The sequence below is a fragment of the Pelodiscus sinensis genome, chromosome 4, assembly GCF_049634645.1.
Source record: "Pelodiscus sinensis isolate JC-2024 chromosome 4, ASM4963464v1, whole genome shotgun sequence".
Lineage (NCBI taxonomy): Eukaryota > Metazoa > Chordata > Testudines > Trionychidae > Pelodiscus > Pelodiscus sinensis.
In genome coordinates this window covers 104,226,196-104,247,299 of record NC_134714.1, presented here as the reverse complement: position 1 = coordinate 104,247,299, position 21,104 = coordinate 104,226,196, and the positions used below count along the sequence as shown (strand labels likewise).

The 21,104-nt window shown below is 48.9% G+C and overlaps 1 long non-coding RNA gene across 1 annotated transcript in view; it reads left to right on the top strand.

Moving 5' to 3' along the window:
• The window catches only part of LOC102452477 (uncharacterized), a 30,644-nt gene extending 13,074 nt beyond the window's left edge, over positions 1-17,570 (top strand). The window contains exons 2-3 of the long non-coding RNA XR_332009.3: positions 13,334-16,416; positions 16,719-17,570. This is a non-coding gene — a long non-coding RNA (uncharacterized LOC102452477). The remainder of the gene's footprint in view (positions 1-13,333; positions 16,417-16,718) is intronic.
• Positions 17,571-21,104: the final 3,534 nt, after the last annotated feature.

The window sequence follows — 21,104 nt, the reverse complement described above, 5'->3', positions numbered from 1 at the left end:
TAGTAGCCCCAGACCACATGATGCCTAATACTCAGCTGACCCTAAGGGGCATAGACGGTACCCCGTTTAAGGTGCCCATAGCCCGGGTGCATCTGAAATGGGGGGTCAAGGAGGGCCCCAAGGAAGTGAGGGTGCCCACGGAGGTGCTGATGAGGGGGTGACCTAAAGGAGTGGCCAGACGGACCTCACAGGGCCCTGGTCACCACCTGTAGCCAGAGCCAGTGAGGGGCTGGCGACCCTAACCCAGGGGAGGAATCCCTGCATGGCGCTCAGGGCCCCATCCCAGCAGACAACAGGGCCCAGAAGAGCTAGAGCCCCAGACTCAGGCAAGGTGAAGGAACGGGTCCCAGTTCCTGCCCAGCTGCTGAATTCCAGGCAGAGGTAGAGGCAGACCCCTCCTTACAGATGCTGAGGGACCGACATGGCCTTGACGCAGCTCAGCCCCTGTGGAAAGGCTTACCAGGAGAGATTCCTGTGGGAGAGGGGATTCCTGTACTGGGAATGGCTCCCCCCCAGGAAGGTGAGGGTATGGGGGGGTCCAACGGCAGATGGTAGTTCCCCAAAAGTATCACCACAAGCTGCTGTTATCTGGCTCATGTCCCATTTGCAGGGCACCGGGGTATCTGGTGCACCTGGTTGAGGCTGCTCCAAAACTTCTACTGGCTGGGGATATATGCGGCTATGCGGCGGTATTGCTGGTCCTGCGACTTCTGCCAGAGGGTGGGGAAGGCCCAAGATGGGAGGAAAGCTGCTTTGAGGCCCCTACCCTGTATAGAGGAGCTGTTCCGGAAGGCAGCAATAGAGATAGTGGGGCCTATTGGCCAGGTGATCAGGATGGGGAACAAATATATCCTGGTAGCAGTGGATTTGGCTACCAACTGCCCCAAGACCGTAGCTTTGCCCTCTAGCAAGGAAGACACGGTGGCAGATGCACTGCTGGCCAATTTCAGCAGGGTGGGGTTCCCCAAGGAGGTCCTCATGGACCAGGGATCCAACTTCATGTCTGCCCTGCTCTGGTGCTTGTGGGAGAAGCATGGGACCTGGCTCACATGGACCGCAGCGTATGGCTCCCAGTCCAGCAGGTTGGTGAGGAGGTTCCAGGGGACCATGAAGCAGATGCTGGAGGCTTTCATGCACTGGCATCCACAGGACTGGAACAAGTACCTGCCCCACCTGCTCTCTGCACATAGGGAGGCACCCTAAGGATCTGCTTCTGCAACTGAGTCAGGATGCAAAAGGGGGAAGGACCCCCTGGACTTGCTGAGAGAGTTGTGGGAGGGGGGAGATCTCCCTGGATGGAGCATCAGGGGTGGAAGACGTCCTGGCTTTCCAGGAAGGGCTCGCTGAGCTCATGGGCTTGGCCAGAGAGACTCTGGCCAGAGCTCAAGGGAAGTGGAAGGGCTGGTATGGCCTTAGAGAATGGGCCCGTGTTGGCCCCCTTAAAGCTGTGCAGCAGCCGAACACGGGGGAGCCGGCTCCTGCAGGGCACCACTGTGGCAGGCCCAAGCCAAGGGGAGCGCCAATGTCACCGCTGCGGTTTTACTGAGCTGGGGGCCCAAACTTCCCCAGGTCACAATCAGAGTGACCCTGCTCAGTTCGCTCTCGGAGAGGGGAGAGATGTGACATAGTGGGGTGCTGTCTGCTCTGTAACTCGGCATTCCTCTGCGCTGTGATGTGTGATTCCCACCGACTCACCCACATATGTGTGTATTAGGCCAGACACCTAGGCCCAGCATGACCAGATAACAAAGCTCTTCCCCCGGGGGTGAGACAAAGGGAGGGAGGCGGAGATGAACACCAGGTTTCGTGGGAAGAGTCAGTCTTTGGGTGGATTCAGAAAGGAAACAGCCCAAGTGGAGGGCTGAGAGTCTAGGGGGGACAATGGGGTCTGAGGCATCGTGGCCCTGACTCCTGTAATCACATCGTGTCTGTGCTGAGCTGTATCCTGGAAAAGCAATAAATCCTCTCTATTCTACTGGCTGGTAGAGTTTGTTCTTGCTGCTACGGGGCTGCAGGATCGGAGGAACCCTGATTCGCTGTCACACCTGCTTTGGCCTCTGGTTCAACTCACTAACCATAAAAGGAGACTTGCCCGAGGTACCTTGAGTCAGTGACCCACTGAAGACTAAATATCAATATGAGTTCCCTGATTTTTTTTTATTCCTTTGCTTTCAATGGGTTAAAAAAGGCATAGCTTCCTAAAAAACGATGTTCTAATTCAACACTTAACTAGTAACTACTGGTTGAATGCAAGAATCACTGAGTGAAATTCTATGATCTGTAGTGCAGACCACACTAGATCACCACAGTCTTTTCTGGTATTAAAAATGAATAAATTAATAGTGCACTTTATCTGTGAAGCAACAGTTCACTATTCAGTTCATCCCAGGAGTCCAAAAGTAAATACTGATGCCTCTAATGATTTTGAATGGACTTCTTGGCTGTTTTGTCACCAGACATAATATATGAGAGAATAATAAATTTAATTTTGCATTTATGTGGTTTATAGCTTCAACTGAAAATGATACCAGGATAGGGATACAGACATAGACAGGTGATGGGAATTAAATAGGGTGAAATTGAAATTATTAGGATTACTTAGCTTGGATGGGTAAGAAAAGTCAAAGTCAAAAGTGATCAGTTTCATTTTTACCTTGTTCCATAATCTGAAAAGGGGTAACTTTCTATATAGATCCTTCATTGCTCCTCTAATTTCTGATGTAGTATTTTTCTGTGAAGTGAAAGTCTTCATCTCTAGCTGGCTTTGTCTCTAGTTTTGTCTCCTGGCCTCATTATTCATGTCCCTGAGAGGCAGCATGTTTCTACATGTCACAAAATGGTATACAAATGAGAAGTGAGAACAACAAATCGCCATTCAGGGCCCTATGAACAGCCAAACGAAACAGTTACATAAATTAGCTGTGTTCTTTTTACTTAGCAAACTGCAGTGAATTATCTATGCTTGGAACCACACAAAAACTGTATTTTCAGATTAAATTTTGGGGAAGTTTATACCTGAACTTGAAGTCTGGCTCTGAAGTTCTGACGTGTCCCCTGACAGGAATAGGCCAAACATTTGGCAAAGCTTGGATTCGTTGCATCTTACATTTTTCTCTATTATGCTTTTATTGTTACTTATGCATGGAATTTGATAAATATACATATCATGAAGGGTATATCTACACAGCAGTGTTATTTCGGATATTATTCTGAAATAATATAGTGATAGAGATGTAGCCGTGTTAGTCTGGGGTAGCTGAAGCAAAATGCAGGACAATGTAGCACTTTAAAGACTAACAAGATGGTTTATTAGATGATGAGCTTTCATGGGCCAGACCCACTTCCTCAGATCAAGTAATGGAAGAAAACAGTCACAACCATATATACCAAAGGATACAATTTTAAAAAATGAACACACATGAAAAGGACAAATCACATTACAGAACAGAAGGGGGATGTGGGAGGGGGAAGGAAGATGAATGCCAGTGAGTTAATGATATTAGAGGTGGGGAAGGGGAAATGTCTGTGAGTTAATAGTATTAGAGGTGATAATTGGGGAAGCTATCTTTGTAATGTGTAAGATAGTTGGGGTCTTTAAGTCAAGTCCGGTGCGGAGAGTGTCGAATTTTAGCATGAATGCCAGTTCAGAGGATTCCCTTTCAAGTGCAGATTTGAATGTCTTCTGAAGTAGGATGCAGGTTAGCAGGTCATTGAGACTGCGTCCTTTCTGGTTGAAATGACAAGAAACTGTTTTCTCTTTGTGATCTTGTCTGATATCTGTTTTGTGGGCATTAATCCCACAAAACAGACGGACACTTTCGGCTATGTACATTGGACAAACATCTCAGACACTTCGCCAAAGGATTAATGCCCACAAAACAGATATCAGACAAGATCACAAAGAGAAAACAGTTTCTTGTCATTTCAACCAGAAAGGACACAGTCTCAATGACCTGCTAACCTGCATCCTGCTTCAGAAGACATTCAAATCTGCACTTGAAAGGGAATCCTCTGAACTGGCATTCATGCTAAAATTCGACACTCTCCGCACCGGACTTAACAAAGACCCCAACTATCTTACACATTACAAAGATAGCTTCCCCAATTATCACCTCTAATATTATTAACTCACAGACATTTCCCCTTCCCCACCTCTAATATCATTAACTCACTGGCATTCACCTTCCTTCCCCCTCCCACATCCCCCTTCTGTTCTGTAATGTGATTTGTCCTTTTCATGTGTGTTCATTTTTTTAAATTGTATCCTTTGGTATATATGGTTGTGACTGTTTTCTTCCATTACTTGATCTGAGGAAGTGGGTCTGGCCCACGAAAGCTCATCATCTAATAAACCATCTTGTTAGTCTTTAAAGTGCTACATTGTCCTGCATTTTGAAATAATATAGTCTGCGTCTACACTAAAAGCAGTTATTTCAGCATAATGTCAAAATAATGGTGAGCTGAAGGACTTCTTACTCCAACTCCTGTAACCCTTATTTTACAAGGAGTAAGGGAAGTTGGAGGAAGAGTGCTCTTTCTCGGACTTCCTGCTGTGTGGACAGTGCCAAAGCCGAAATAAGCTATTTCAACTTAAGCAATGCAATTGATGTAGCTCACATTGCATAGCTTATTTTGGCTTTAGCCCTGCTGCATAGATCTGCCCTTACAGAACATATAAGGAGCTGGGCAAGAGTTCCTGGCACTAATTTACCCTGGAAATGAAGAAAAAAAATCATGAGAAATTAGTTTAAAGAATTAACACAAGGATGCTTAGGTTCAAATGCTTCAGTCCAACACATACCCCGTATACAACTTGTCCATCTACTTGAAGGACACCTCTCTCCTCAATGCTGTGTGTGGGTGCAGTATTGTGTTGTAGTTGCCACTGCAGTTCTGAGGCTGTAGCAATCCCTTCAGCTTTACCACTTTCCTTTGAGGAAGGGTGGAAGAACATGTATAGCAGCAGATCCTGCAGCCTTTTGTACATCCAGGCTGTGTCTAGACTGCATCCCTGTTCCGTAAAAGGGATGCAAATTAGACACATCACAATTGCAAGTGAAGCGGGGATTTAAATCCCCCCCGCTTCATTTGCATAAACATGGCTGCCGCTTTTTCCCTGCTCGGGGCTTTGCCGGAGAAAAGCACCAGTCTAGACGGGGATCTTTTGGAAAATAAAGCCTTTTCCGAAAGATCCCTTATCCCAAAGAAGGCTAATCTAAGGTGGATTACTATCCAGGGAAATGATCTTTTCAAAGAGACTTTTTAATGCCCAAAATCCCAAAATGGCCATTTCTAGAAATACTGCTTAACTAAGCGTCAGCAAATTAATGAAGCTAAATGATCTGCTATTTTTGGAACTTTTGAACATAAGGATATTCATTAGTTGACATTGTAGGAAAGCACAAGATGGTTAAGGCAGATGTAATAAAATCCTTGTACTGAAACCAAAGAGGTAGATTGGTTGTTGTCCTGTGCTGCTTTGAGAGAGTGCTGATGATGCATCTTTAAATCTGATACTGCCACAAATTAAGTGGCACACAATTTTATTAAATCCATATGAATCCATATGAACAAAAATGACAAACACTGACAGGAATTATAGCTTTGACTGTCTACAATCTGCAGTATAAGTAAAATGTTTGAAACAGAAATACTGGCAATGTTGCTTGATCTGTGTTTAAAAATCCTTTGATGCCTCATAGAGACCTTTGAAAAGTGTTCTATTTTCAGACCCATTCTGCTTAAACTGCTTGTCATCAGGTTTGATTTGTGCTTCGATTAGCAATAGAAAAAGCACAGAATATCTGCATAGAAACAGGATGCGTTTCTGAATTCATGTGCTCATTTTACTTCTCCTTCACCTGAAGCCTTTATTCTCTGTTTGATCTCACAGATGACTGCTAATAGACTTTATCATGTCATAAGAAGCTTATTTCCAAAGAGGACATAAGAACACAGGGCTATGTCTACACAGCAGTGTTATTTTGGAATAACAAAGAGTAATCCATTATTTCAAATTAATAGCAAGCTGGAGGACTTCTTACTCTGACTCCTCTAACCCTCATTTCATGAGGTGTAAGGGAAGTTGGAGGAAGAGTGCTCTTCCTTTGACTTCCTGCTATGTAGACAGTGCCAAAAGCCAAGTTAAGCTATTTTTACTTCAGTACACAATTGACATAGCTGAAGTTGCATGGCTTAAATCAACTTTTGCCTTTCTATGTAGTCTTGCCCTTAGAGCAGGGGTTCTTAACCAGTGAGGTAAGCCTCCCCAGGGGAGGTGTGACGTGCCTCCCATAAAATTTATCGCAATTGCCTTCTCACTGAATAAAATTCTAAAATTTAGATTTCTTCATAATTAATATCATGAATTAAAATTATAAACATTAATTTCTTATTAACTTCTAGAGATCGGTCCTCTGAATCGCCAGCACCAGTAGAGCCTTGGGTTCCTTAGATCAGAGGGTAGCCCTGCTGGCCTGCTTGGCCAGGCCTTGGCGGCCTAGGCAGGGAAGCTTTCGCTGGCCTGAGGGAAGGTGGCTATGGGAGGCCCGGACCAGATCTCAGCCTCGTCAGCCAGGAGCTCTGGGCAGACCTCTGTCTCCCTCAGAGGCTGGGCCCTGACTGAGCTCACTGGCAGAGTTCTTATAGTCCTAGCCACGCCCCTTAGCTTCCTGTTAGGTGAGGGGGCGGGGCGAGCCTGCGCACAAAATGGCTCCCAGGGGGTGTGAACATGAAGATCACTTTCAGGGGAGGTGTGAAGGTAAAAAGATTAAGAACCCCCTGCCTTAGAGACTTGATCCTGCTACTGGTGACTCAATAGAAAAATGCTCTCAATTCAGTTAGCCAAATTCTGACATCCTTAACCATACTGAGTAACCTATCAAAAAATGACAAAGTTAGAACCTATGGAAGAGTCTGCATTGGTGGGGTTTATTATTTTAGTGCTGGATTAACTGACAGCTCTGGGGGAGTGAAATCCTTCACTTATTCTTAACAGGATCACAAGCCTCCCCATCACTGCCTCACCCATACTCTAGTGCCAGCAGTCATATCCTTCACAGTCATCAGGCAGTTCTGTCTCTGTGTTAATTCAATACTTGATGTGTCTGTAATGGATCTTCAAACAATAAAGTTAGCAAAACCTCCCAAAATTACTATCACATGACTAGCTAGTATGCCTTAAAATGCAGAAGATAGCTGCAAGTATAGGCAAAATACTGCTCTCCAGATTTCTTAGGATAGATAATGTCCCTAATTGAACGACAAAGATGTACTCAATCCCTTGGAACATTCCAATGTCACTTTTCATGGAGGACTGAGATTTGAAAAGCAGAACAGGCTGTCATATTTTTAAGTGAACCATTTTTTAAAATATTCGTTTAAAACATAAAAGCCACTTAATGTCACAGCTTTTTCAGTGTGCTTATTAGCCTTGCTTTCACAGAGGTTTGCCTGATGTGAATCCTTTGTCCTTGAATTTTTTAAAGAGATGTTCTTGACTTTCATGTCAAAGAGCTGAGAGCTGTGAATTAGGATTAATAGAAGCCTGTGTTCCTCTTAACCCCTTGTGGGAATGTATGATGAGTAATTAAGCTAGAGAAAGGGAAGTGAAGAGTCTCCTTATTTGATAGTACAGGTTCTGAAAGCTGACTTTACTGTAAGTTTCCCATGGAGAGATTAACAGAAATCTGTGAAATAGCAATATCTGAGACTTGATCCAAGAAGCTGCAGATTGGTGCTGTCTGATATCAAAGCATAAAAAAAGAATACACTTTTTTTTTGCTTTCCTTTGCTTTGCTTTGCTTCCCCCAACCCCTTACTCTTTTTTAGTTTTCAGATAATGTCTATGGTGCAATTTCTTAGTCACGTGGAAAGATTTGCAAGGTGAGATTTGCTATAAGCACACTAATCCACAGTCCTGATTTATCTCCCACCAGTTTTTAAATGACATCTATTTATGCTCAGCTCCTAGATATTAGTCTTGCCTGCCACAGGGTTCCCCCCCACACTTTTTTTATTGGCTACTGCCAGCTCTATGGGCCCTCTGTTCTGAATTTTACAATACATGCAGGGGAAGCAAAGCAGTCTTCTGCTATCAGCAGCTGCAGGCCTCAGAGGCAAGTAGTCAGGGCAAAGATGGGGGATGTAGGAAAATGCTGAAGACAAGTGTTAAATTTCTAGTCCGCTTGTCAAATCCTGAACTATCAGGATATTTAGGAAAGTAATGAAAATATATAACTCCTGAGCAAGACTCAGAGTAGGGCTGTCTGGGAACAACAATTCAGTTTTGTAAAACTCTTCAGGTCTTCAGAATTATTTGTTCTGCTCTGGAACAAAAATTAGACATATTGATGTCTTCTGAAATGTGGGAGATGGTATAGTCCAGAGGTCAGGGTGTCCTTGACCAGCAATACAATACTGGACCTGAGAAGATACATTTCAATAGATATTTTGTATTCTGACATAGCAATGGGAGGGAGGAGTCAATGTGAAAAAAAATCTTCAACCTCTCCCACCCATTGGCTCTAGCCCTACAAACTTCTCTCTTGCAGGGGTAGCACTTAGTTACAAGAATAGCCCCTATCAAAGTCAATGAGTTCTATCATGTGAGAACTACTCATGGAACTGAGCCTGCAAGACAAAATTTTGAGTTTCTTGTATAGAACAGTGTATGGCAAGAACCGTGACATGAGCATGACAGCATAGTAGTCAGGCCTGGCCAGTTCTGCCGCTGGTAGTAGTGGCCCTGGACAGTTGCTTACCCCTAAGAGAGACAAGTTGTCCTACTGAGAAGAACAGTCAGTTCAGGGAGCCCAGGTCCTAGTCAGTGCGGGGCAGTAAACAAATACAGTAAAGGGCCCTGTCCCTAGGTCAGGATGGGGCAGCAAACAAACAGTTCAAAGAGTTCGATAGCCCAGGCCTTGTTTCAGGAGGGGCAGCAACAAACACAGAGAGGATCCCTGGCACTAGGTCAGGGCGGGGCAATAGACAAACATTCAGTTTAGCAATCTAGGAGCCCAGGCCTTGGTTCAGGTGGGGCAGCAAACAAACAAAGTCAGTTCAGGCTCCCTGGCCTTGGTTCAGGGCAGGGCTGCAAATAAACACAGTTACTTCAGTGGCTCAAGCCTGGTTCCAGGTGGGGCAGCAAACAAACCCAAATAATCAGTAGCCAATAGTTTTTCTCCTTGCTCAGGCAGTTCATCTGTGGTGGCAGAGAGGGGGAGACTGCCACCTGGTAGGTGGGTGGCAGGGGGGACGCAGGCCCATCCATTCCATTGTGTCCCAGCCCAAGGCCCTAATAGCAGCAGCATGGTCTGCTGCTGGGTCAGCGGGGCTCAAGCCCGAAACACTCTGACTCCAGACATTTAACTGTCATCAATGTTCCCTGGACCACTTCCCTTCTCCCGCTCAGTGCATACCTGAGCATCAGGCTGGTCCCTTGGGGGTTCAGGTGCTGTCAGGTCCAGCTGGGGTCCAGGTGGTCCAGGCCAGTCCTCGGCCACTTGCAGGTCCAGCAGTCCCAACCAGTCCTCAGGTGCAGTCTGGTTAGTTTTTGCACCCTCTCCACCCTGGGGAGGCCAATTTCCACCATAAGCCCTCTCCCGCTGGGCTGTAAGGACCCCATCCTCTGTCACGTACTATCCTTCCACTGGCAGGTACAACTACAAATGCCGCTGGCGGTGCATGGCAGGGAGGCACTGGAGGAGTCCTTCCTGGTACCCTACCAGAGGGCCATCTACTGGATCCATTATTCAATGGGGGAGACCCGGTGCTTCCTCTGCTGGGTGACGGGGCACGTCCAGAGGGACTGCCCTCTGGCCCAGTTGGAGGAGGCATTTGGACCCCTTGGGGCCCGGAAGGGCACCAGCCCCAACACCGCTGGCTCCCCAGTAGTCTGGCCTCCACAGCTACACCTCCTCCAACCGATGGCTCTGGTCAGATGCCAGAGGTGCTCCCCTGGTATGCCTGAGGAAGCAGGTGAGCCCTGCCGCTGTACAACCCAGCTTGGCGGGGCCCAAGGAGGAGAGGGTGGCGCGGTCACTGCTGGGTGAAGGAGAGGGCTCCCCCAGGGGGAAGTTTCCCTACCCCTGTCTCTTCCTCCCTTGCCTCCAAGACCCCACAGGAAACCATCTGCGCTCCCCAGCCCAGCCCTTGCTGACCTCTGAGGTCTGGACGCTCATTTGGGGGAAGCACAAAGCCTGTGGGCTCAATATCCCCATTCTGACGAGGAGGGTGGGAAGGCCCCCCTCTGCAAAATACCGAGGGGGGCCGTTGCTGCTGAGAACACCCCTGACAAGAGCCAGTGGGAGGCGCAGGCTGATGAAGCCATGGCAACGAGGGAGGACAGCATTGTCCCCCCCTGCAGAGCCCACCCCCAAGGAGGCCTCAGGTGGAGTTCCCCCGGTCCTGGTACCATCCATGCCCCTTGTCATCACTGCTGAGGTAATTGTTGCCTTGGCGGCCAATGGGGAGAACTCTGGGACCGTGGGATGGACTTTGGTTCCATCTTTGAGGAGACTGAGGCCCTGAGTCTGACCTCACTTGCTCAGGGGGAGGACGACCCTCTGCCAATGGGCCTCAGTCTGGGCGGTGACTCTGTTGCACCGCCGCCTCCTTCACCCTCACCCATGCCCCAGGCAACCGTCTCCATCCTCACCCTCGGGGTACCCCTAGTGTCACCCATCGGCTCGGCCATCTCAGGTGCCGCGTCTGAGGCTGCCGAGCTCTCAGGGGAGATGGCTGGTGCCAAGTAGCCAGATCTTGGGCTTGTGTGTGCCCCCTCCTCTACACCTGAGGCAGGGTGGTCATCTTCCCTCCCTGTTGGGGGCCCAACAGATAATATCCCTCCACTTGACACCGTGGCTGCAGACATACTCTGTCCAGCCATCTGAGCCCGGCATTGGCACGGGCTCTTTCCCTGCCTCCGTTCCCCCAGTCCCCATTCGGGAGGCGCCTCAGTCCTGTGGCCCCCTTGGGGATTGTCTCCTTGACTCGATTCCACCCTCCGGTGGAACATGTGACTTGATGACTTCATCCATTACAAATGTTGAGAAACTTATCTAGTCTTGTTTTAAGGTAGCCAAAGTGTTAATCTCTGTTATGAGTCTCCTCCAGCTGAAGTATTACAGGATCTGGGTTGGCCTTATGGAACATAAATATGGGTATAAGCAGGGTCTAAACCACTGTTTCCAATGCAGCCAGCTGAAAGGGGAGAGCAGTCCTGGGTTTGATTATGCTCACTCAAATTGTTTAGCCCTGCAAGATAATTAACTGTTGATATATAAATACAGCTCATGCTGGAATGGGAAAGGAATCCGGGGTGTGGTTATATAAAGCCAATTCAGCCTGGACTGATGGATGGTCAATTGTTGGAATGGAATGTGGTGTATTGTAGCTAATTTGGCTGTTGTGAGGTAACAAACAGTGCTACCCCTTGTGACAGCGTGTTGGGGGTCCCCCGTCTCCTGCACCCCGAAATGGCACAAACAGACTGCACTAGCCGGTGGAATAGAGGAAGTTTATTGCCTCTCCAGGATACAGCACAGCACAGATGGAATCTGGTCACAGAGCTGGGCTAGGATGCCTCAGGCCCCCTTGAGATGGGGGAGACTGGGCCCCTAAACTCCAGCCCCTTTCCCTAGGCTGTCTCCTCCATGCTCCCAGCCAGCAACTCACCAACACTCTTCCAGCCCTGCCCCCCAGCCAGGGCAGCATTCCACCTTCCTTTGTTCCTCTCCATGGGGGGTGTCTGGCCATACTGGTTGAGAGATCCCTTTGCATAGTGAGTGACTCATCCTGTTTTGCTGGGTCGTGGTACCCACGGCAGCCACTGGGGGTTACCCCAGAGCCAGCAGCATAGAAGCCAGCCAGGTACCCCCCACTACGTCACACCCCTAAATGTAGGAACTGTAAAATATGACACCAGTGCTTGCAGGAGAGACTCCATCATTGTACAAGATCTCAGGTGAACAAGTCTCCCCCTTCCAGATTCACCCAAATGGGATCTTGACTCCTGACTGGAGACTGATGTGATAATTGTAAAGTCAGTGAGTAAGTAAAATGTGACTGTTTCTTTTATCAAATATGTTCTCTAGATTTCATATTTTGCTGGGACCAGTAGGATTGGATTGGGATTTAACTGTTCTCATGATACAGACTGAATGCGCATTGGTAACAACTAAAGGGACTCCAAATCATAATTATGGATATCAAAGGTATCAAAAGCATCAGATCAGTGTTGGCTAGCAGAAGCTGGGAACAATGTGCAACAGAACTACATACATCACCTTCTGGGTTTTTTTTTTTTTTTTTTTTTTTTTTGACTCATGTTAGTCTTTAAAGTGCTACATAGTCCTGTTTCTGGGCCAAACAGTGAGCAATGAAGATAAAACAAAATATTGACTAGCTGCTCCTTACGTGAGCACTATTAATCCTGCATACTGAACGAATCAGGGGATCCTTTGGAAAGAATAATATCTGATCATGTAATTAAAGACTATATCATGCTACATATACACATACAAAGGAGTATGTGAATTAATGTGGCACAGATATTCCAGAAAAGTTTATTTCAAAAGAGAGCATCCAGACGCAAAAAGCGCAATGAAAAAGCGATGTGCTTTTTCGAAAGATAGTGTCCACACTGTTTCTGAAGCAGTTTGTGCAGGCTGCCTTCATGGCACTGCAGGAGCTCAACACTGAGCTCATCAGCGAGTCCCTCTCCCTGTGTGAAAAACAAGGCCCTTGCAACCGCATCCCACAGTGGAAAGATGCTTTTAGAGGCTGGACACCAGTTCCGACTGGTGGGACCGGCTGGTCATGGCGGTGGGATGACCAGCAGGGGCTCCATAACTTCTGTATGAGGAAGGCTACCTTCATGGAGCTGTGTGCCTGGCTCGCCCCTGCCCTCCGTTGATGGGACACCCAGATGTGATCTGCCATTCCCCTGGAGAAGTGGTCACCATCGCCGTATGAAAGCTCACTTCCCCAGACAGTTACCAGTCTGTGGGCAACCAATTCAGTGTGGGAAAGTGCACGTTTGGGGCCCTCCTCATGGAGGTAAGGCACGCTCAAGCTGCAGTCCCTGGAGTGTGGGGAGTCCTGGAAAGGGAGACCCTATGGAAAGGGGTCAGGGATTGGCCTGGGGGTGGAGGGAAGCCCTGTCCCCGGGGATTCTGCCATCTCACCCTCACACAGCCCTGCGGGGGGGAGGTATTCATAGGCAGTGACTCCTGGGCTGTTTGAGAAAAAAAGGGGGGGACTCATAGACCTCTCAAGGGCTGAGGCACCCCCTCTCATTCTCTATTTTGTGTTTCTTTGTCTCCTTCTGCAGGTGCTGAGGGCCATAAACTCCAATCTGCTGTGCAGGGTCATCCTCCTGAGAGACCTGGACCCCATTGTGACCAGATTTGCAGCCCTGGGCTTCCCCAATGGCAGAGGGGCCTTAAACGGAACCCATATTCCCATCCATGCACCACATCAAACCACCCAATACATCAACCACAAGGGCTTCAGGCCCCGGTCGCAATTTGTGTATCTTTTCCCAACTTTTCTTTGTCATGTAGATAAAGCCATGAGTCACAATTCTGAGAGGAGATGATGTAGTTTCTAAAGTCCCTCAAGATGGATGAAATATTCTCCTCTTTTCTGTCTGTGATCTTTTTTCGGTGTGCATCAAATCCAAATAACAATAGAACAGTAGGTGCCCTACAGAAGTTATAGGTAGCTTTGGGATGTGGAAAGGGTTTGGGTTGATTAACCTTTGCCATCATTTATATTATCATTTTACAGTATCTCCAGCTAAGCTGACTTTCAGTTACTGCACCACCATACACCGTCATTGGGAAACTGCTTAGTGTCTAAGCTGTTTCAATGGCTTTGAAGTTCTGCCTTCGGTTGCATGCAGTATGCACTCAGCAAAAGCAGAAGGTATCACAGCACAGAGAGGTCCTTTAAGAATCTAAAGCTAGAGGTGTAATATGATGGGAAGTAACAGTTCCTCACACTGAATTTAGACTGGAAATGGGCTCGAGCCACAAAATGACTTTTGTGCTAGCTCAGATCACCCTCAAATACTGATTGGCTGTGTCTTCCGGAAAGGGGCTTATTTTCCACAAGATCCCGTCTAGACTGGCGCTTTTCTCCGGCAAAACCCCGAGCCATAAAAAAGTGGCAGCCATGTTCATCCCCCGCGGCATTTGTTTAAATCCCCCGCGGCATTTGCAATTCCAAAGTGTCTCATTAGCATCCCTTTTCCGGAAAAGGGTGCCAAAGTAGACACAGCCTTAATGTATTGCCCCTAATGACTACACATTTTTCCTGCTGGGTAATGTTAGCCAGCTGTAACTATTCACTTTGTCTTAGGAAAGTATCCATCGTATCCATCTTCATTGTGTATGTGTCTTTTCTATTCTCTGATCAGCAGCCTGTGCATTGTACAAATTACTGTGAATGCTCCCCTATCACCCAGGCAACTCTCATTTCTGAGACTCCTTTTCCTAATGAGCTGGGATGCCACCATAATAAACGGGATAGAGAAGGACAACCAGACTCTCCCTTTCACTCTAATCCCCTACCTGGAAGTCAAGGACAAGAGGACACTCGATCCATTTAAAAACTTGCAACTGATTAAACGAAATACTTATGTAAACAACTTTTAAATTTACCTTTGGAACTCACTGTGATAAGATTTTGAGGCAAATAGTTTAAAATTTAGAAAAGTATTTGACACACATGGTAAGAATAGAATCTGTAAAAATAATAAGATAAAAATCACTCCTCTTGCACCCACTGAATTGACTCAGAGAAATTCATCCCACTCCCACAGAATAGTATTGCACAATTGTTCAGGTGCCTTATGAAGGGATCTTGCCTTTCTCTGAAGCATCTGGTTTGGTCTGCTATTGAAGACAAAATATTGGCATATATGACCTACTGACTTGTTGCAGTGCGATGGCATTTATAAATGTGACTTTATGGCTTCCTGTCTTACTGTGGCAACAACTCAAAGTTTCAGGCAGCTTAGCCACTTTGTTCTGCAGTCAATAAGAGGCTGCAGATGACTAGCTGAATAAGTGTCTGGTGGGAAAATAGAGGCATGTGCCCAAATAATTTCAGTACTGGAGGCCTGGGATTGCTCAACTACCTTTAAATCTCTTTGACTTAACACTCTATTGTTCCTCTAACACTGATAGTGAATTAGGAAGGCCAGCTATTCCAGTAAGATTTAATGCTGCTCAGCTAGTGAACTAATGAATACCTATTTTAAACAAATATTTATGGTTTATAAACCAGACAGATTTTTCTAGCAGAAAAATAGCAGTGACTCCATCTGTCATAGTACTCGAGTCAGAAGCACTGTGACATATAGGTCAGAAGTACTTTTTCTGATTTATTACTCTCCCAAGTAATTGCTTTCTATATCGAAATGTCTGTAGGGAATAGTCAACATGTTTTCTTAACTAAACATACGTTTTTCATTTCAGTCTTGGAAAGCTTTCATTAGAGTATGTACATTTTTGAGGTAAGAGCAACTCAGTGAAAGCAAACTCAGAAAAGAGTTTAGAGGGCAGTTTGGGCAGCCTACAGGGTAGCATTAAGATCCACTGTGATAATTAGGAGGACCAACATTCAGGCTATGTCTACACTATTGGCTTTTTGTGCAAGAAGCTGTTTGAGGAAGAGATCTTCCGCAAAAAGGTTCTTGCACAAAAGCACGTTCACACCTCAAAAGCGCATCGCAAAAACAATGTGCTTTTGCGCAAGAGAGCGTCCACATTATTGAACGCTCTCTCACATATAAAGTCCCCTGGAACCGGATCTAACCAGGCTTTACATCACCAGGTGCTCTTGAGTGCTGTTGCCGGAGCTCTGCAGAGATTCACACTTAAAGGGACCCCCCTGGACAGCTGCTTCTCTGTTTCTGCTGCCTGCTTGCAGACCTGTCTTGAGGGACAGCAGAGCTTCAGCAGTGCCTGTTGTAGTTGCCCTGTACTTTTTGGGAACACCCTGTACTTTTTGGGAACGCCTGCAGCACTTGCTTCCAGCAGCCTATTTTTCCTGCTGGACATGGACACCGAACTTCTCCTTGTCACCCTCTGCGTGGCTGCGGCTGCTCCAGTCTGAAGGTTCTGGAGGATAGAGACCAGTTCAGACTGTTGGGACCAGCTGGTCATGGAGCAGTGGGATGACCAGCAATGACTGCACAACTTTCGGATGCACAAGGTCACCTTCCTCGAGCAATCTGCCTGGCTTGCTCCCACCCTCCAGAGACGCGACACCCACCTGCAGCCCACCATCCCCCTTCAGAAGCACGTTGCACTTGCCCTCTGGAAGCTGGCCACCCCAGACAGCTACCACTCCGTGGTCAATTGGTTCAGGGTGGGGAAGTCCACCGTCAGAGCCCTGCTTATAAAAGTAAGGAGCTCGCGGGCTGCAGTCCCCGCCCGGAAGGGAGAAGGGTGCTGGATAAGGGTGACCCTCAGGAGAGAGGGGGCTGGGGACTGTAGCGGGTGGAATGGTGGGGGGGGAAGGCCTGGGCCCGGCAGCTTGTGCCATCCCGACCTCACACAGCCCTGATGCCGGGGGGGGGGGGTGCTCATAGGGGGTGGCTCCTGGGGGGGCAGAGAATGGGAGAAGATGAGAGGGGGCAGCTCTCAAGGGCTCATGCAACCCCCTCTCATTCTCTGCTGTGTGTGTTTCTTTGACTCCTTCTGCAGGTCATCCGGGCCATCAAATCCCTGCTGCTGAGCAATACCTGGAGACAACCATGGGCAGATCTGCTGTCCTGGGATTCCCCATCTGCGGGGGAGCCATCAACAGCACTCCTATCCACATCCGGGCCCCGGACCATCAAGTGGCCCAGTTTATAAACAGAAAGGACTACTTCTCTGTAGTCCTGCAGGCTCTGGTGGAGCATTGGGGCCACTTTACAGACATTTATGTGGGGTGGTCGGGCAGGGCACATGATGTCCACATTTTCCAGAATTCCAGCCTATGCACTAAGCAGGCACCTTTTCCCCCCACCGGGACTTTGCAGTGGGTGAGCACAACATGCTAGTGTTCATAGTGGAGGACGCAGCATACCCACTCATGACCTGGCTGATGAAACCCTACACCAGCCTCCTGGATCCCATCAAGGACCTTTTAAATGCCCACCTCAACTGAGCCCTGATGCAGGTGGAGTGTGCCTTTGGGTGCCTCTAGGGACGCTTCCTCTGCCTCCTCACCAGCCTGAACATCGAGGAGTGTAGTATCCCGAAGGTGGTGACAGCGGCATGCTGTGCGCTCCACGATATTGTGGAGCACAATGAGGAGGCCTTCCTCCTGGGGTGGGTGGCAGAGGTTGGCCATGAGGGCCATGCATTTGAGCAACCCCGACTGGCTGCCACCCGCCAGTCCCATCAGGCCCCCCAGTACTTCTCTCAGGCCCCCCAGTACTTCTCCCCAGGGCCTCCCCAACAGGGGCTTCTGCCTTTCTGCTCTCTCCCTTCCCCCTCTCATCCCCTCCCCTTGCTCCTTCTCTGACCTCCCAATAAACACACCTGTTTGGTTTCAAAACAAAACAAGTCTTTTTTTTTATTACACATCAAGAGAAAGTGGGCAGGGGGAGGGGCGATGTCTGAACTGGGAGGGGGGATCAGGACTGGGAGGACTAGTGGGGCAGCCTGCGCTGCCACCTCAGGTGCACCTCAGGTGCAGGGACCTCTTTGTGGTTGGGTGCATCTGGGCACCAGCAAGGGTTGGGCAGGAGGGGCGGCTAGAGCGGGGTCAGGGTTGGCAGGGGGGCCAAGAGGAGGGGGCATGGGCATTGGGAAGGGAGGGAGCAGAGGCCTGGCATGGGGAGGGAGGAGAGGCGTAGTAGGGTGGGCAGATGGATGGACAAGGGCCATAGGAGGGGGATCAGGAGGGTGGAAGGCAAGAGCAGTGACATCGGCTGGGTGTTCCAGATGTTGTTGCAATGTGACATCATCTCAGTCCACGCACGCTCCTGCTATTCTAGGTTGGCATTGAGCCTGCACAACAGGGTGTCATGGGCGTCACCATGATGCCGACATGTTGCTGCATGAGATCCTTCCCAGGCCTGGCCCATCTGCGGCTCCTCTGGACTCTGGCAGCTGGCTGCGGGAGTGTGGCTGGGCCCTCCGTCCTAGCTGGTCCAGCTGTGGAGAACACACTAGAGGGAGGGGCCATCAGTCCTCCCTGCACACACATTCCTTGTGGCTGTGCCCTCCTCTGTGAGTGGTGGCCACACCTGTCCGTGGCACGCAGGAGGGGGATGGCCCATGTACAAGGCCATGTGTGGCCTGCACAGCATGCCTTGTCTCACATGGGCCCCGATGGGACCAGAGGACTGTGCTGCCCTCTCCCTGCCCCTCCCCACCCCCCAAACATAAATACAATGGCCAGGAAAGCAAGGGAAGTGTGCGGCCACAGTGGATCCCCTCATGGGCGGCAGAGGAGCTGTTCGCAGCCTGGCCCTCCCTGGGGTCCGCACACACAGCTGTGGCTTGCTGGGCTGCCTGTGTGCTGTGTGCAGCACTCCAGGGTATATGTGGGTGTCACATTACCGAATTGGAGGGAAGCAGCCAGATCGCTGCTGCACCCCTAGGTGGGGGTGTTGGCCCCAGAAATTGGTATAAAAGGGAGCCATGTGGGGTATTCAATGGGAGCTTGTTGTTTTCTGATCCTGTGTACACTGTTTATGTGAGCGTATAATGTCTGTGTGTGTAGGTAGGAATCTGTAATCTGTGTGGAAGCTGAATATTTCTTGGAATGTGGTTAAGCATTGCTATGGGCAGGCTGAGTAGCGAAGCCCTGTAGAACAATGGCACTTGATGGGCCAAAGACACACCTAAAGCATATGGGCGGAGACCTAAGAGCTGCCAGCAGAGAGAGGCTAAGGACCAGGTGACCGGCTGAGACCAGAAGAGGCTAGGAAGGGGGTATAAAGAGGCCATGTGGTCAATGCCATTTTGTTCTCAGCTCAGCACTTCATCCCAGAGGCAGCATTGCAGGGATCGAAGAGCCTGGAAGACCTGTGAACCCATCCTGATGATAGGATGTGCAATAATAACTTTTAAACCAGCAGCTGCAACACCTCTGCTAGAGCCTGCATCGAGAACTGGGAGATTCGGTGCATGTAACGTACTGTACTTTAATAACCTTACTCTCATGCTTTTCTTTATTGTAATAATAAACCTTTAGATATAGATTCTAAAGGATTGGCCCAGCGTGATTTGTGGGTAAAGTCCAGAGGGTAAATTGACCAGGGATCTATGGTTGGTTTCTTGGAACCGGACAGAACTTGTTCGGGGTAGGTGGGATTGGGTGCTAGGACCCCCCCACACACACCTGTGTATAGGCCCGGGGCCATCTGGGGCACGGATATTGCTGGGGTGTCAGAGGGGTTTTGCTCGTGAGGCTTCAGGCAGGCAGCTGAAGCGCTCTGTGAGACTGGTTTGTGGCCTATTTGGAGAGATCACCAGTCGGGGGCTGTAAGGAGCCCCGGATTTGAGCAATTTGCCCTGAGCGGACACCCTCAGCTGTGCCCAGACACGGCCCGGTCTGTCACAGTGGCGTAGTCAGCAGGATCCACAGATCTTGGTCAATTGAGCTTTGGGATCAGGACCCCACGCTGTCTAAATTTGATTTTTAGTACTGAGAGTTTGGTTGGGTAAAGGGCAGCCGAAATGAGTCAGTGCCAGTATGAGAGCCTAAATAGAGAGGCTCTGAAGGATTTGTGCTCGGGGAGAGGCATTGCCTTTAGGGAAAGGGCCTCTAAACTAGATCTGGTAGTGCTGTTATTAACCAGAGATGTGGATGAAAAGGAGCAGAAGCAAGCCAAGGAGGCTGCTGAAAGAAGGCGGAAGGCAGATGAAGAAATTGCTAAGAGAAAGCAGGAGATGGATCGGGAACTTGAGATGAGAAAAGCAGAACATGCAGAGAGAATGGCAGAGTATGCAGAGAGAAGGGCAGAGAGGGCCAGACGTCAGCTTAAGGAAATGGCAGAGCATGCAAAGAAGATGGCCCTAGCCAAGGAGGAAAATGCTAGACTTGACCTCCAGCTTAAGAGACTAAAAGAACAAGAGAGACTGTATCCTCCTGAAGGTTCAATGTATAACTCTGTGGGTATGCGGTGTGCTTATGATATGGCAGACGTATTTTGCCCAGCTGATGTGATGACCCAACCCCAAAGCATGTATGAATGCAAACCTTTTGTGTTACCTGTAGCTAACAGGGAGGTTTGGGAAGGGGGTGCATGTGGGTATGGAAAGTTTCCTGGAGCTGGTCAGTCTCCCTGTAACCAAGGGGAAAGTGTCTCTACATGTGTGCCTGTGGCAGATGGCTGTGTGTCTGTGCAGGGGGGGCAGTGAGCCTGTGGGTGAGGGCCCGTCTGATGCCTCAGAGGTGAGGCTGGAATCAGAACCAGGGCAGGAAGAGCCCAGAAGTCAGGGAAATGTTTCTCTGGGGCAGTCTGGCGTGGCTGGCCAGAGTGAAGTTTTAGTTGAGGAGTTGGTGGCTGGTGAGGTTTGTGGAATTGAACCTGCACAAGCTGAAAGTGATTTGTGTGAAGAAGCACAGTGTGTGCAAGCTGGCAATATGGCTGGTGGAAGTAGCTATGGGGAAGTGAAGGAAGCTGTCCCAGTGGCTAGCTGTATGCCTGAAATTAGCCAGGGGTGTTGGGACAAGGGAGAAACTGTCTCTGATTGCCTGTCTGTGTGTGGGGAAGAGTTTCTTCCTTTGTCTAAGGAAGGTGCCCCACAGCCTGTGTTGGCCGAGAGCAGGGCTGTTGTCCCAGAGTTGGGTCTGGATACAAAGAAGGCCCAGAAAGGAGGTGTCTCTAAGTTTGTGTCTGCTGGGGAGGAGGATGCTGTGACTTGGGTAGATCCAGGCAGTGTCTTGCCAGAACCCCAGAGACCAGACAGTGGGGACCCCGATGTTGTGCCTGATGCTGCTGTGTTGCTGGAGGAGGGGGGGGAGTGACCCTGTGGGACCAGGGTGACCCCTTAGCCCGGGCACAAGGAGAGAATGAGGGCATGATAACTCTGGAGCCTAATGAGGGCGAGGAAGTCTACAGCCATCTAGAGAGATGCAAAGGGAGA